Genomic DNA, 16528 nt, shown 5'->3' with positions numbered 1-16528 from the left:
GGTTAAGGTGTTTGCCTTACAAGGTGCAGGGTTCAAATCTCACAAGGGATAATTGGCTAGGCTTAAAATGGCTCACAAGGGCAGTTAGCTTAGTACTAACCTAACCTATGAACTATGTTCAGTTATATCACTCAATAAACCAGTAATATTATACTAATATACTAAAAGCATAAACAGTTATTTCATTTGTATATGAACAAAGCAAAGTATAGAAATGAAAAAAGCAAAAAGAGAAAGAAAAACAATAAGAAAAATATTGTCATGACATACCTTACTTGAAGATTTAGCAGGTATAAAACAAATTAAAGTCCAGTTGCAGTAGATGCTTTGAGAGATTTAGTGGGAACAGCAATCTTTGACTCAATTTTTTGTTTTTTTCTTTTTAACATCAGTCCAAGACAATTTATCAGTAACTCTCTTCACAGATGCAGATGCCCATTCCATATCTTCAGGTAAGGAAATAATGTTATTGTTGATATTAGGACCTACTCCTTCTCCAAATAAGAGAGAAACTTTATGACTATTGACCTGGGAGGAGTAGAGGAGGATGTTGACACTGGCTTTCCTAAAGCTCTATAAGCCCATTCAATACCAAAGGACAGACCCTCCTTTAAATCTAAAATCTCTGGAATCCAGGTATTCAGGAAAGAAATTATATCTTCACCTTCAGCTCTCTTAGGGATGACAAAAATCCTTATATTTGACCTTCTCTCCCTGTTTTCCAGGTCATCTACTTTATTGAGAAGCCAAATGTTTTGTTTGATGAGAAAATCTTTTTGGCTTTCTTCTTCTTTCAGTCTTCCATTAAGATCATTCAGAGATGCTTCTAAGTGTGTTATTCTTGATTGATGCTGCTGTATAAGTTCCTTGAGAGAATCTGTTTGTTTCTGACAATTTTCCTTGAGGTTTTGTAAATTCTCTTTAAAATCATCCATGTTTAGTGAGCGTTCTTGTAGAGCAGATGTCACGAGCTGCATTTCTTTTTTTAAATCCATGTCAGAATTAGAAGTTTTTGAACTGCTCATCTCCACAAATTATATATTCTTCTTTATAATTTGACAGGAAAAAAATTACTTAAGTTCACCAAAGTTACTAATAATATAGTTTATACTTTCATCTATCAATTCTGAGTGGGGGCGGAGCCAAGATGGACAACTGATAGCAGCAGTTTTTCAGAGCTCCATGAAACTAATATAAAACAACAGGAAATAACTTATTTTATTTTAGATTGTCTTATCTTGATTATCCACGGTGGTGGTGCTGTGGTAGTGTTGTCGCCTCACAGTTAGATGTTGCCCATTCGATTCTCAGTTAGAGCGTCTTCTGTGTGGCGACATGCGTGAACGGCAGTTCCTTCGTTGAAGGTTGTGCGTTAGGCCTGGCAAGCCAGCATGTGAAACTCTACTGCCAATCATTAGCGGACCGGAGTTCCGCTGTGGCGACCCCTAACCGGGAAAAGCTGAAAGACACAAACAAACATTGTCTTATCTTGATTGTTTTATCTCTTCCATACAGAATATTATGAAGTCACTTATCGGCATGGCTATGGCATTCCTTGAACCTACTGTAGTTAGCTCACTCTTTCATTGTGACAAGCTTTTCTGGTTGATTAATGCCTGGCATGGGATATGCAGCATTGCTGAGTTCAGTAACACATGAAGCATCTCCATATGAGGCGTCATGGCTGTCACCCAGGAAAAAAGAGTCGATTGTTCTGTGCAGGTAAGGGGGGAGCTATCTTTAGTGAAAGGAAGTAAGTGTGCTGAGGTCTTGTTCATGTGAAGGGTAGGGAAGACTGAGAGGCTGATCAGTGGTTACACTACTGCAGACATTGCGATGGACTATGACAGAAAACAGGAAGCCAAGTTATAAAGTGAAGCTTTCAGTTTGCCATTCTATGTCAACATTGTGTGGTGACTAAAAGTATGAGACCACAGATACAGGCAGCAAAAATTAGGTTCCTTCACAAAGAAGTTGCCCTAACCCTCTATGACAGAGTGAAGATCTTGGCAATCTGTGAGGATGCTGAAGAATAGCTACTGTTTCTACAGGTTGTTAGGCATGAAAAGGTGCTTCAGGCATCCTTTGTGCATTTCTGACCCCTCCAGATGCATCCATGGGGGGTATAAGAGCCACAGGCAATGGGAAGAGGCTTTGAGGAAACCTCAGTACATATCACAGGATTATATCTCCTAGTTTGCCTGGGAATAAATGAAGATCCCAGCGGAAGAGCTGGAGATTGTTATTCGGGACAAGTAGTCTGGTCTACCCTCCTCAGCTTGCTACAACCATAACCATGATCTGGACAAGTGGGTTAGAAAATGATAATGCTTATAAGAATTAACATTTTGCACACTGGACATTGCATTCTTTTGACCTTTTGTTATTGCCCTCCCCTCTCCTTCTCCTGTTAGCTATCCCTTCATTCTTGTGGCTTGTTATAGTTAAAAAAAATCATTTGGAAAGCTAATTAAAAAGTAGTGAAGCACAGGATGTTGGATGGAAACTATCTTCAGTAGGATGGTCTGCTAAACAGACATAAATGATTTGTATTAAATGAAGTACAGTGATTATGCCTGAAACTGGGAAAAGACAACCATGTCATGCACCTCCATGATGGCAAAGAAGTGTATAATAAATTATGTTATGCACAGCTTTTAGAACTGTTATGGTGTAATCTCACAGTATAGCACACACACCATCAACCACATAGTAGCAATGAGAAGCTCCAGCAGCTTTGAAAGCTGTAGGACACTACTGTGCCACACAGAAAAGCAGACTGAAGTATTTAACACCTTTTAAAGCTGTTAGTCTATCACTGGTACACTTAGCTTTTGGTCATTATCTGTTTTGCAGCTTTCACCTTCCCATACTTTTTTCTGTAATCAGTAGTACTTGGGAGAAGCTGAATCTCTGTATACCACAAAGGTTTATGGCCTAGTCTCTCTGATCATAGCCAGCTACTTATGTGTTCTTGACATGGATGCTAAATTTCACTTTGTTGCTTTCTAGGTAAATGCATTGACATTCATCTCTCAGATGATAGCCATGTGAAACAGCAGGACCCACTTCAGTGAGTCCTGAAATGCGGAGACTGAATGTTTGAAAATATGGACTTGCACATGCCTAGTCCAATATGGCCATTTCTCAGAATATTCCCTTTTCTCTGAGGTATGGCAGTCTCATAGTTGGTATATATCTTATTTATTTATTTAGTTATTTATTTATCTGTTTATTTAATTTACTTTAATTTAATTTGTATTTGTTGACCAGGGTAGATCACTGAGCTCCACAGGCCTTTTTCAGACTCAGCCTGGGAGCAGTGTCTAGTTAAGTGACTTGCTCAGAGTCACAAAGTGTGGCAGTGGAAGCTGAGGGAATCAAACCATAGACCAGTGGACCACAGGACCACAGTAAACAGCTTCTTAATAGCTCCTTAATCATGTATGTCAACTTACAGACATACATGCTCAAGGGTGGGGGGTTTGATCCCACATCAGGGGAGCAGGAAGGCTTGCCAACCCACAAAAAACAAGTTTAAAGGAGAAGCGCAACGTTCAATATTCACTCTTGTCCTGCATTTTTAGTCTTTTTTTTTCCAGTGTGTCAGCACTCAGTGTTATGAGCACCAACATTTCAAAAGGGAGCCACCTCAAACACATAATAACTTGGTTATGATCAGCGACCCAATCATTATCCTTTATATCTGAGTGACTTTGGTTACAGTTCAAACTAGAATGGTGGGTGTGGCCCACTTACATTTCAGTTATGCATGTAGTTTCATTCCATGCCTAGGAATTTCTGAGAAACTGGTTAGAACAGGTCACTAAATGCAGAGAACTATGTTAGGAAGTCATTGAGTAATATAGCAATAACCTATGCCTGGGTGTGGGTAATGCTGGATTTACCCACGGTTGATGTGGTCTGGTCACGAGGGCGAAGCCTGAGTGGCCAAACAAAGCCAGTCATGGGTAAATCAGCATTACCCACACCCAGAAGTGGGTTATTGCTATTATACAATGACATTATTTAAGAAAATAAATAATTACGTTTCTTAAATAATGGCATTGCATAATGCATCCTTGCTGCCCTTCCGCAGCTGCCTGGTATTCTGCAGCAGTTCTGATGTACTGCGCATGCGTATGCCTACACAGTACATCAGAGCTGTGGGCAAAAGCAATGGAGAAAGCAAGATCTCCGTTGCTTTTTTTAAAGCTGTTTCGCTATGTTAAACCCATTTAACATAGCGGGACAGTTTTGAAAAAAGCAACGGAGAAAGTAAGATCTCCATTGCTTTTTACAAACTGTCTTGTTATGTTAAACTTATTTAACATAGCGAGACAGTGTGAAGCAACAGAGATCTTGTGTTCTCCGTTGCTGTAAAAAAAAGAGTTATAGTAATGGAAAACGTCCGGGCGACCGGACCTTTTTCCATTACTATAACTCTGATTTACAACGTGCATGCTGACCAATCAGTGTGCACGTTTTTGAATATTAATGGGGGGGGGGTCGTTGTATAATGGAAAACAGTTGATAACAATGCTGATGGGGATCATATACATGTACTATATCATGACTCACTGAACATTGTTTACCTTTATTTCTTGTTCTTAATTGTTAAGAGTATAAAAAACAAAATATTTTTGTTTAACTGCTGTAAATACTGCAACACCAAGTGATATATATATATATATATTATCTTTTATTTCTATACTTGCTTATAGCTGTTGAATATCTTTTAAACTTCTTATGTTAAGAATTATAAAATGTTGTTTCAATTTTATTTGTTCAGATAAATATTTATCAAGTATTACAAGCTACAATTGTCAAATACTGTTTCAAACTTCTGTATGCACAATGTCTTTGCTTTTTGGGCCAAGTTTCATTTGAAAAGAGTCTATGGGCTAGCTCATTCACCTGATTAACAAAATAAATATATTTTATTATTTATTTACTATTTATTTATTTATTGATATTTCGTAACTGGGAAAGCCCACTGGATCAGTGATCCATTTTCAGTGGAGGCCTGAGGAGAAAAGCTCCAAATATGGTTACAAAAAAATGGCATATCATTGTATCAGCAAGTATATACAGTATATAAAAAGAAGCTGAATAACAGTTACAGTGAGACAAAACATAGTTATATAAGATGAAAATACAGTTACAAAAAATAGAGAGACATTCTATCATCAGCTGTACAGAATAAGCATCTATTTCAAAAGTTATGTACAGAATATATTGTGTTTTTTTTTTTTTTTTTTTTTGGTTAGACCATCCAAGAATAGGGTTAATCTACTAAGGTAGTCCTAATAGGTTATAGTGAAGTAAGTCTAGGACTAAGTTATAAAATGGGAAGAGTGAAACACTGGTGGATGAATAATTATGGAATATTGTTAGGTGGTTTCTATTTAGCTTATTATGGTCATGATGGTTAGGCCAGTTGTTGAAGGGACATGTTTGATTATCAAGGTAATGGGACTTTAGTGCAGTTTTGAAAGCTTTGATGGAATCAGTTTGAGTAACAGAAGAGGGGAGAGCATAAATCATGACATACATCTTTCATTATGAGCAATGAAAGATAATTTGTATAGAGTGCTAGACCTAGTAACAGTTCAGTTTAATGTTTATGGAAGTGATAGTGCAGTGCACTTGAAGGGGGAGTTTGTATCTTTCATGTTCAAAACAAAGATCTACGATATACTGAGCAGATGCAAAAGGAGGGTTTAGAATGCTGGAGTATGATTTAGATAGGCTGTAGGAAACAGGGAAGATGTATCTAAAACTCAATATACTGTAATTCAACATTAGATATTTTAGTGCATTCTGGATATGTACAGCAATTCAAATTCTTGCATTTTTAGTGCATTTTGAATATATAGCTCGTCCAGTGGGTTTCTACTGGAATATAACACACACACTCTCACACACTCACACAGACACACACACACACACACACACACACACACACACACACACACACACACACACACACACACACACACACACACACGCACTTCTATTAACCCAAGGCATATCCCATGCCAAACACATACCTTTGGCATTACCAAATTCGGCAGTAGATTAAAAGAACGTTTGATGTAAGAACACAGCAGTTTAATCTGTCAGTGAAAACATAGTAAACTGCAAGCACACACATATATATATATATTTTTTTTTTCGTTTTTGTTCGATAAAATGTGCTTTAGCTCAAATAAATCATAATTATATATATATCTATAGGTGAAACCAGTTCAGCATAGTAAACTGCAAGGACATCACACGCACACATATACACATGCACAAACACACACACACACGCACACGCACACACGCACTCACACGCACACACACACTCACACACACACACACACACACACACACACACACACACACACACACACACACACACATATATATTTTTTGCTTTTTGTTCTATAAAATGTTATTTAGCTCAAACAAATCATAATTATATATATATATATATATATATATATATATATATATATATATATATATATATAGATATGCATGTATATAAATATTTCTGTTAATTCTATACTATATGTATGTACTGACACAGACTGAAACATCCAAAGCTGAATATATCGACTTTGCAAACAACGCCGTGCTACTATACATGCACTGATTGACAATCTTAGCACATGTGAAAATGTACAATGGCTTTGGAGCTTAGGAATTACACTGTAAGTTAGTGTTGGGCGGTATGAATTCCTTGCTATTGCCCACTGTTAAGCTTTACCTGTATGTCTAGAAGTCGGTGCATGTGCCAACAGTGATTCAGTTTGTAAGGAGTATTCTCTTTTCTCCTTGTCTGTGTGACTGTAGAATTGGCATATTTAAGTTAGGGGATGATGTGCCACTTTCCTTGGAAAAAAATGGTCCACTTATGAGGGGGGTACAGGGGTTCCCCCCCTCTTGCAAAACAAAAGCTTTTGGAGACATATTTATTGTATGTGGCAAATTTGTTTTAATGTTTTGTGAGTTTGCTTAAATGTGTTTCAGATCACGTCTGCCACTTTTTTGTTTCATAAAATGTGCTTATGTCAAATAAATCATATATATGTGTGAGACACGCACACATACACACTCAAATGCACAGTTTGTAGTAAAATTAAAGAAAATAATTTCATATGCTATAAATGTTTTGAACATATGGGTTTCAAAAGTTATGACAATAAAATTATAATAAAGAAATTTGCTGTGCTCTTTAATTTTAGGCATGCCAACAGATGATTAGTGTGTATGTTGGGTGCCTCAGGTTCTACAAACAAGGCATTCGTTTTCTCAGAAAGCAATGCCTCGTGGATATTTTCCTAGGGAGGGTGAGCTGGGGTGTAGTTTACTTTTTCAGATATATATATATTTATCAAGTATTACAGGCTCAGACTGTAATTGCTGACATAAATCATTTCACTGGTTGCCATGCCCTCTCATCTAACAGTGTTACTGGCTATCCATAAATGTGAAGAGATAGTAAGTGCGTACTTTGCATTTACCCATGCTGTCTGATAAAAATACAGAGTCTATGAATTGACTCACTCACACTACCTATCATCTGCCTTCTGTAGTCTGAGATGAACAAGTTTGTAGGTCTGGCTCTAATTCCACAAAATTCAGTGAAATAAAATGGTGTCATTTACCAGATTCCGCTAATAATTATCCTGGCCGAAACCAGAAAGGACTTATACAGAAAATAATATTATAAAAGAACATTATATTATCACAAAATGTACTGTTCCAGTAAAGATAGAAAACGTAATATGTTTGGTAACTATAAACTTAAATATGCTGGACAGATGACGGCCTGGTATTTTAATGGTCAGCAAACAGAAGAGAATATTACAAAAAGAATAATGTAGTACCAGGCAATGTACTGATTCACTAAAGATGGAAAGCTATCTGTTTTGTACCTAGACATGTAAACATGATGGGTAGAGGGTGTAATGTTTTTAATGGCCAGTAACTAAAATACATGCCTAACTTATTTAAACCCAGATAATGCACCTGTGTACAAAGCATTTATGTTTTTTTTTTCCTGAATTCTGAATCACAGCTGGAAGACAGAACACTACACCGGTTTGTCTGCTGTTCTAAGAAAAAATACCAAAATAAATATTAGTAAACTGACAAAATAAACATTAGGTGTGCTGACTCTTATCCTATGCAAGTCTGTGACTACACATTCAAGGTTCTGCCTTGTAATAGCCAACAAAAGGTGTACTGCAAGCAGGATATGGAGAATGTAGGATGCATTGCTGATACTGGGAGTAAGCATAGTGGAAGCTGAAAATCAGGAGAGCCAAATGTTTTTCTTTCCTTCATGATGGGCTAAAGTCTTAAGTGATTATAATAAGTGGGGAGTTGATGGAAGGTCAGCCCCTCCTGTATCAGGGTGTGTAGTGGGATTGCCACTCACAGAAAACTAGTGGCTTTCTGTCTTCAGTCATATTGTTCCAGTGCTGTTTACCGCATAACTTTACCTTGATGGGACTAAAGCGCTGAGAACAAAAGAAGCAAGAGGCAGCCTACAGGATGACCTTATTAGAGGAAGAGGAGGTTAAGAGTTTTCGGCAGGAGGCACATAAATACAGTATGTCACTCCTTCTGTCACAGGTAATCTCTTAAATGAGTGGAGACAGTAACACTTATGGGCAACCTGAATTTTCTAGGAGTAGACTGAGAGATTCTGAGCTCCATGTTAGAGAGGAATTAAGATCTGATCGTGTTCTTGGACCATGAATGGTTCAGTCATCTGGTGTAGCACTCCACCAGAAAGGACAAAATTTGGGATGTGATTCTTGCTTATGCAGAAGATGTCATCGATGTCCAGGTTAGGGCACTGTTAACCAACAGTAGGGAGGACAAAAAACAAACAAACAGAAAAAGAAAAAAACATAATTATTTAGGATTTTAGAAGAGTGCATTATGACATGCAGGGGAAGATGGTCAAGGATGACTTAGCAGACTTAAACTGATAGAGAAAACAAGCTGTAGGAATGGATCAGAGATGAAGTATTCGGGTCTATGGACAAGGATGCAAGGCAGAGGCAAAAAGGCCAGTGTAGCTATACAGAAATGTGAGGCTAGTAATAAGGTAAAAGATGGCCTACAAGAGATGGAAGGAGGGACTGGGGAAGTGAAGAAGGCACACTATGAGGGGGCTGGCTAGAAAGCTACATGTATGGTAAAGGACACCAAGGCAAATTTTGAAAGGGAGTTGGCAGGGGGATCAAGAAGGGAAGCAAGGGCTTTCTTAGGTACACAGCAGAAAGAAGGATGGGAGGCACAGAAATGGGCAGGCTGAGCAAAACTGAGAGTGAGATCACAGAAGACTGAAAAAGAGCAGAGGTACTGAATGAGTTATTTGCTTCATCCTTCATGAAGGAAAGTAAGAAAAGCATGGCAGGCTGATTGGGAGGTGGGCAAGGTGGGCAGTATGGTGAGCAGACACCAGAATGGGAGTAGGTTTAATGGAAAATGACAACTCATGGTGAGCAAGGCACAAGGAGCAAACTGATGCCTCACAGAGTCTTTAGGAATCAGGCCAATATGTCAGCAGATTCACTGAAAGCAACATTCAACAGATCACTGGCTAGTGCAGAGGTGCCAGAGGATTGGAGGGTTGCAACTGTAGTATTTTTGCATGAGAGGGAAGCAGGAAATGTCCAACACACTATGGGCCTGTTCACATAACTACAGTGACAGGGAGAGTTATGGAGAAAATCCTGAGGGGAAGGCTGCTAGCATTTTAGAGAGCAACGATCTCCAAAACAGAAGCCATCATGTGTTCATGGCAAGAAGAAGCTGACAGTCAAATCTGATTGAGTATTATGACTGGGTTACAGGTGATCTCAACAGGGGTTTGCTGCTAGACATAGTCTACCTGGACTTCAGGAAGGCATTGAACTCTGTCCCGCATAGGAGGCTGTAAGGAAAACTGAAGTGGTTGGAGGCAGGATTACGACTAAGTAAATGGATTGTAGTATAGTTGAAAGATAGGACATAGAGGGTTGTGGTGGGAGGGTCAATGTCTGGAATTAAGGAAGTAGCTAGTGGCAATACCACATTGGTCTGTACTGGGTCCATTACTCTTCAGCATGTTGTCTCAGACAAATCTGAGGAAACAGAGAAGAGAATCAATGTATTTACTGATGACGATATGTGCACCAGAGGAGGATGAGGAAAACTCTAATGAAGGAATTGAAAAAGCTGGACAAGTGGTTAGAAAGGTGACAGTTAAGGTTTAGTATGAAAGCAAAAGTAAAGTTATGTACTTACCACTTACCATAATGATGGATCATTTTCATCCTAGACTATCTTATACAACTGATTGGACTAGAGAGGCCTGTAGGATCCAACCTGGCCATTTGCCATTGCTCTCTGCCTCAACCTTATGGACTTTGCTATCCCATAATACTCTGCACCCTAATTAATCTCAGATTGAGTTTGCCCATTGCCATACCACTAGAATTTAAGCATGACAATTTTAGTGAAAAGGGATTGAAGCAAAAAATACAGGAATGGAGGGTGGGGTGTCATATCAGATGGACTTGGAGGGAAAGGATCCATTACCATAGTAAGTACATAACTTTCGTATCTTATTTCATCCATCCATCAGATATGACTGATGGGACAAAATTACAAAGCTATGTTGCTTCTTGGGTCCTATCATAACAAGATTCACTTCAGCACAAAAGCCCCAGAGGAAACCCTATAGCTTGAAATTACATCCAGTTTGTGATACTTGACAAAGATATGCAACATAGATCAGGTAGCTGAGAAAGGCAGCAGATGCAGCTAGTGATCTAACGGAATTAACTTTTGGTCTAGATTGTTGAGACTCTCTTATTTGCATAAATAAATGATAAACAGTCCAATGGCCATTTTGATAAGGTTTGTGTGGGATTTGTTTTGAAATTTTCTTTCCCAATTTATTTCGGGAAAAAGAAGTGACCAACTGAGAATCTTTTCTGATGGGCTTTGTTTTATGTAAGTAGAAATGCAGCTGACAGTGAACATTCAGTGTATGAAACAAGTATTCTCCTCAATTCATGTGGTATGGGAAAAATACGTAAATAAATGGGTTCATTTCGATTAGATTCTGTGGCCACTATGGGGATAAAACAAGGATGGGAACAAGGATGGGTTCTTAGAGAAACTATCTTTATGGAGGATTTGTTAGGGTACCACAGATAACAAGGCTTGAAGTTCTGAAATTCACCAGGCAGAAGTGATAGCCACTAAGAAAAGAGTTTTCAAGATAAAAATGTTAAATCTACTGAAGGGGCTAGCTCAAAGGGAGGTCATGTCAAGGCCTAAAAATTAAATTTAGATCCCATGGATCGGTGCAGTTCTTTATGGAAGACCGAAGGATAAACAATCCTTTGAGGAAGACCTTGCAAGGTTTGTTAGAAGCCAGAGAATGATACCGAAAACCAGGCAATTGTACTTTGATTGTTGAAAAGCTGGATCTTTGTTTGTAATGCATCACAAGGAGTTGTAAAACCTCACACATGGGAACAGATGAGGGGCTAACTTCTGCGAGGAAGCCCAGATAGAGAATTTCTTTGGCTTACTTTTGCATATTTTCTGAGTAGACTGCCTGTGGGAGCCGGACAGGATCTATACTACCATCTGTGACAAGGAAGGGCCATTGGTGGAATTTGATGTACCATACCATATGGTGAGTTTGAAATTGGGAAAGTCTAGGTGTGGCTGACCTGATGGGAGGGAAAGTAGATCCAGTTGCAGTTCTAGGAGCTAGGAGGCTCTTTCAGGTGAGGCCTTAGTCGGTGGAATCTAATCTGTCTGGGCCAAAGTGACCAACGAGGGTCACGTAGATATGCACTATATTGCATTCTGTATAAACCTGGGGATGACAGGAAGTGGTGGGAAGTCATACAGTAGACTGGGAGGGGGGCGCTGACAGATCAGAGTGCCCTTTGGTGACAATACATCTGGGGGCAATAGGGTGAAGTAGCTGTTGTATTTTCTATTTGACAGAGTTGCAAAAAGATTGTAGCAGGGTGTGCCCCAATGCCTGAATATCTGGTGAGCCACTGATGGGTTGAGGGATCACTAATGAGTTATCAGAACAGACCTGCTGAACTTGTCTGATAGATAGTTGGATTTCCCTGGAATGTGCATTACTAACAGAACGTAATGTAAGTTAAATGCCCATTGCCACACCCTCATTGCCTTTACACAAATGGGGTTAGGACTTGATTCCTCCCTGCTTGTCAATGTGCCAAACTACTAACATGTTGCCTGTTTGTATCGATATCACCCCCCCCCCCCCCCGGGGAAGGAGGTCTTGCAATTCCTGCAATGCTAGGAGAACTGCAGTCCTCTCCAGAACACTGACATGAACATTGGCCTCTGTTTGTGTCCATACTCCTTGGACCCCATCATCCTCTCAAAATGCCCATGGTAACTACTGCTGCTGGGTGGGGGGTTAAAAGAAAGGCACCACCGAGCAGAAGATTCAGCAAGATCAGTCACCAATTCAAATGTCTCTTGTAGGATGAAATTATGTGGAAGGGGGGGGGGTCTGAACACTGCATCTTCTAGGAAGAGAGTAACCACTGAAAAATTCTCACAAAAGACCATTGCCAAGGAAGATGCCATGAGTTTCAGAACTAATGCTGCTAGGGAAGATTGTTGTTGCATTAAGAGAAATACCCTTAATATGATAGTCTGCACTCTTTCCACTCGAAGACCAACAATGCATCTTTCTGTATTCATGCAGCAACCAATGAAATTTAAGTTCTGAGTAAGGTAGAGGCATGATTTATACATTGACTGATATACCTAAAGACAAGCAGATCTATAAAAAGTAGTCTCTGGGTTATAGTAAAGACTTCAAGCTCATTACAACAAGGAGCCAGTCATCCAGATATGGTAATATGTATATTCCTTAGAGCCACAGGTAGGCTATGACTGCTGCCATGTACTTGGTGAGTACACAGGGAACTGTGGTGAAACCAAATAGTAGAGTTCTGAAAGTACAGCTGCATAAGTAATAGTTTTTGAATACCTTACTGCCTCAAATAAGCATCCTTGAGATATAATGTCACAATAAAACAGTGGTCTGGAAACAATGCTAGGACTGACTGTAAGGTGAGTGTTTTGCATTTCACAACTTTTACAAAGGTGTTTAGAAAGGACAAATCTAAGACAGGTCTCCAGGAGTGCTCTTTTGTGGTACCAAAAATATTATGGAGTAAAAATCCGTTGCCTTTATGTAGGGTTTAGGTCCCCTGCTTCTAACATGTGATGAAGCACTGGAGGAAACAGCTCTGTCTAGTCCTTTGGGTTTGGGGGAATTCTCCTGAATGGGCAGGATATTCTATCCACTGCCAAGTGTACCTTCTCTGATTATTCTCAGAACCCATTTGTCTGAGACTATTTGTGGCCAGGCTGTATGGTTGACAGGGAGAACCTTTGTAAGGTGGAAGAAAAAGAAGGGTAGGATGTGGGGGGTAGGGGTAGGGGCACTCTGTGACACAACACAGTTATTTCCTTGCAGTCAGTTGATCCTTTTTCAGAAATAAACCCTCTTGTTGGTTTCAAAGAATTGTTCTCCTGACATTTCTTTTTGTATCCCTGACTTTTGTTCGTCTGGGATTTTTGCTTGTTCTGCCCCTTGAAGGAAGACGTCTTGTCTGGGGAGAATTTGTGTACATGAAACAGCTTAGATGCCCCATGCATTCATTTATCTCTATCATCCCACTGTTTGAGAATCTGTGTAACAGAGGGGTCAAACACCAATTCAGAATTTAAAAGTGCATTCAAAATTTTGGCTTTTAAATTATCAGAGAAGTTTTTATTATGTAACCAAGTATTCCGTCTTAATATAACAGAAGAAGTAGCATTTCTCAAGACTGTATCTGCACATTCAATCACATATCTCAAAGAATGCTTTGAAATCTGAATCAAACCAGAAACACTTTCCTTCCCGGACAGGTCCTGAATTTTAAGCCATCTGATATACCAACTGATAAGTATACTTTTTTGCACTCGATTGTACTGTACTGCATTTATATATTTGTCTTCTGTATTCTGTGTGCATTGTTTGTCTTTTCTCTCCCTCAAACCCAGGTGGCATTGTATTCTTAAAGCTGGTGGGTTTGGAATTGCCTGCCCCTGCTGTAAAATTGATTTTGGTCACTCCTCCCTTTCCCACCTTATTTGCTCACTCGACTGAGTACAGTGAGAGCATTTCGGAAGGACTATCCTCTTGCTTTTTTTTTGGACACTCCTCCCTGTCCCATCTCATTAGCTCAGTCTACTGAGTACAGAGAGAGCATTTGGGAAGGTCAACCCCCTTAGCTTCTTATCTTCTGTTTCCTCCCTCTCCTCTCAAAAAAAATACACTTTATTCAGCTGCCTTTACTGTAATTGTGTTCTTCCTACTTTATCACCTTATTTTTGCTATATGTTCTTATTCTGCTGCATTTATTACTGCTTGTTAGTAGCCTGATTAAATTTATCTGTTATTCTAAGCATCTTAGTTTTGGTTTTAGCACTTGTGCTTCAGGCCAGATTTTTCATATTTAAGGTTTTTGTGGTCTACAGTCTTGTGGACAAACCCTTATCAAAACCCTCTCTCCATAAGTCCGCCCAAGTATTCTGGACAATTCCCATCAGTTTCTCCTGCCAGCTTGGTTGACATGGTCATACTGAGACAGTGTAGCAACTGCCTCATGGTTACTGACAGCCCTCTTCTCCTAGCACATAATTCTACTACTTGCAAGAAATGCATCTGCATCAGTAACCTGGAATCCATGCTCTCTCGTGCCACAGTCAGTACTCCTGAAAAAGAAGAGATTGCCAGTGCAAACATCACACCACTGACATCACATAGACAAGCACAACACTCACCTACCTTTGCAGAGATCCTCAATAACAACTTACCTAATAGCAGAGACTTCCAAAACACACTCACAAACATTCCACACACAACATCAAACACATCACACACAGGAGACAACACACCAGTGTCTCACAAACACAGCACATAAGGAAAAACACTAAACCATCACAGCCCATAAGGCATAACAATAAACCAAACATACTAGTCATTGATGACTCAGTTGTGAGAAACACCAATCTCCCCTTCACCAGGCTCGACAGGAGAAGGTCAAAGTCAGTTGTCTGTCTGGTGCCAGAATCCGTCACATTACACATGCACTTAAGTTTCTCCACAACAAGTACAAGTATGACTCTGTCATTGTCCATGTTGGTGTGAATGACTTGAGACATACTGTCATGGAATATATGAAGCGAGACATGATTGAGATCTCAGAGTATGTGTCCCAGGCAGGTATGACCCTAGCCCTAAGCAGCATCCTACCTTCACCAAGAATGTTACCACAATACCAACAAAAAATAATTGACTTCAACAATTGGTTTAGTTTTTGGTGTCATTCCAATGGGATCCAGTATCTGTCTGCCTGAGATGACATGGTTGTCAGGCCTCATTGCTTTGCCAGAGATGGCCTCCACCTGTCACAACTGGGAGTCCAGATCCTGGCCAAGGTTCTCGCCTCCCCCATTGTGCCTTTTTTAGGCAATATCCCAAAGACAAATCTTCCAACATAAAAGACCAGTTAAAAAACAAATTGAAGGTCATGCTGCTAAATGATAGGAGCCTTAACCTGAAAATGCACTCACCGGAGGCTCTCCTTGCACTGGAAGATGCCGATGTTCATGCGGTCATGGAAACTTGGTTCAGGGCTGCAGACAGCACACCCTGCCTTACCAGGCTATACCTCATTCCACACATTCTGACCCCAAAATGAGGTCAGAAAGACTAAGGGTGAGTCTCTATCTTCATCAAGGACAGGCACACCTCCAGACTGGTCTGTCAGCATGATGCAATGGAAGTACTCCAAGTGCAACTGACAGTTGGCAAGACACCTACCCAAGTTATAGCTAGCTATAGACCCCCCTCCATGACTCAGGACACCAACTCCTCTTACCTGGATCTGCTTGACTCCATCAAGGTACCCCCTAACACTCTGATTTTTGATGACTTCAAGTACCCCACCATAGACTGGATGAACTATTCCTGCACTAATGCACTCGCACAATAATTCCTTGACTTCATCAGTTCTAACGCACTAGACCAGCTCGTCTCATCCCCCAAAAGGGGAGATAACATTCTGGACGTGGTTCTCATGAACATGGGTGACCACTGCACCACTCCCATAGTATGTTCTTCATGGTGAGATCAGATCATCGGACTGTCTTATTCGAAGTTTCTATTCCACTGAACCCCCCAGCCATAATCAAGCAAAAACACTTCTGAAAAGCTGACTACATCCTCCTAAGTGAGAGTATCTGTAGCTTCACACCACCGCCCTCCTCAGAGGATGCAGACAACTATGCTGAACAGTACACCAGTGCAGTATACAAGCACCTGTACAACTGCATGGACTCAGCCATACCCAACAGAACTAAAACCTGCTCCTCAAGGAAACACAAACCTGTTTGGTGTACATCC

The sequence above is a fragment of the Protopterus annectens genome, chromosome 5.part0 (assembly GCF_019279795.1).
Source record: "Protopterus annectens isolate FY-2018-M chromosome 5.part0, PAN1.0, whole genome shotgun sequence".
Taxonomy (NCBI): domain Eukaryota; kingdom Metazoa; phylum Chordata; order Ceratodontiformes; family Protopteridae; genus Protopterus; species Protopterus annectens.
Note: the sequence above shows the minus strand (reverse complement) of the source record.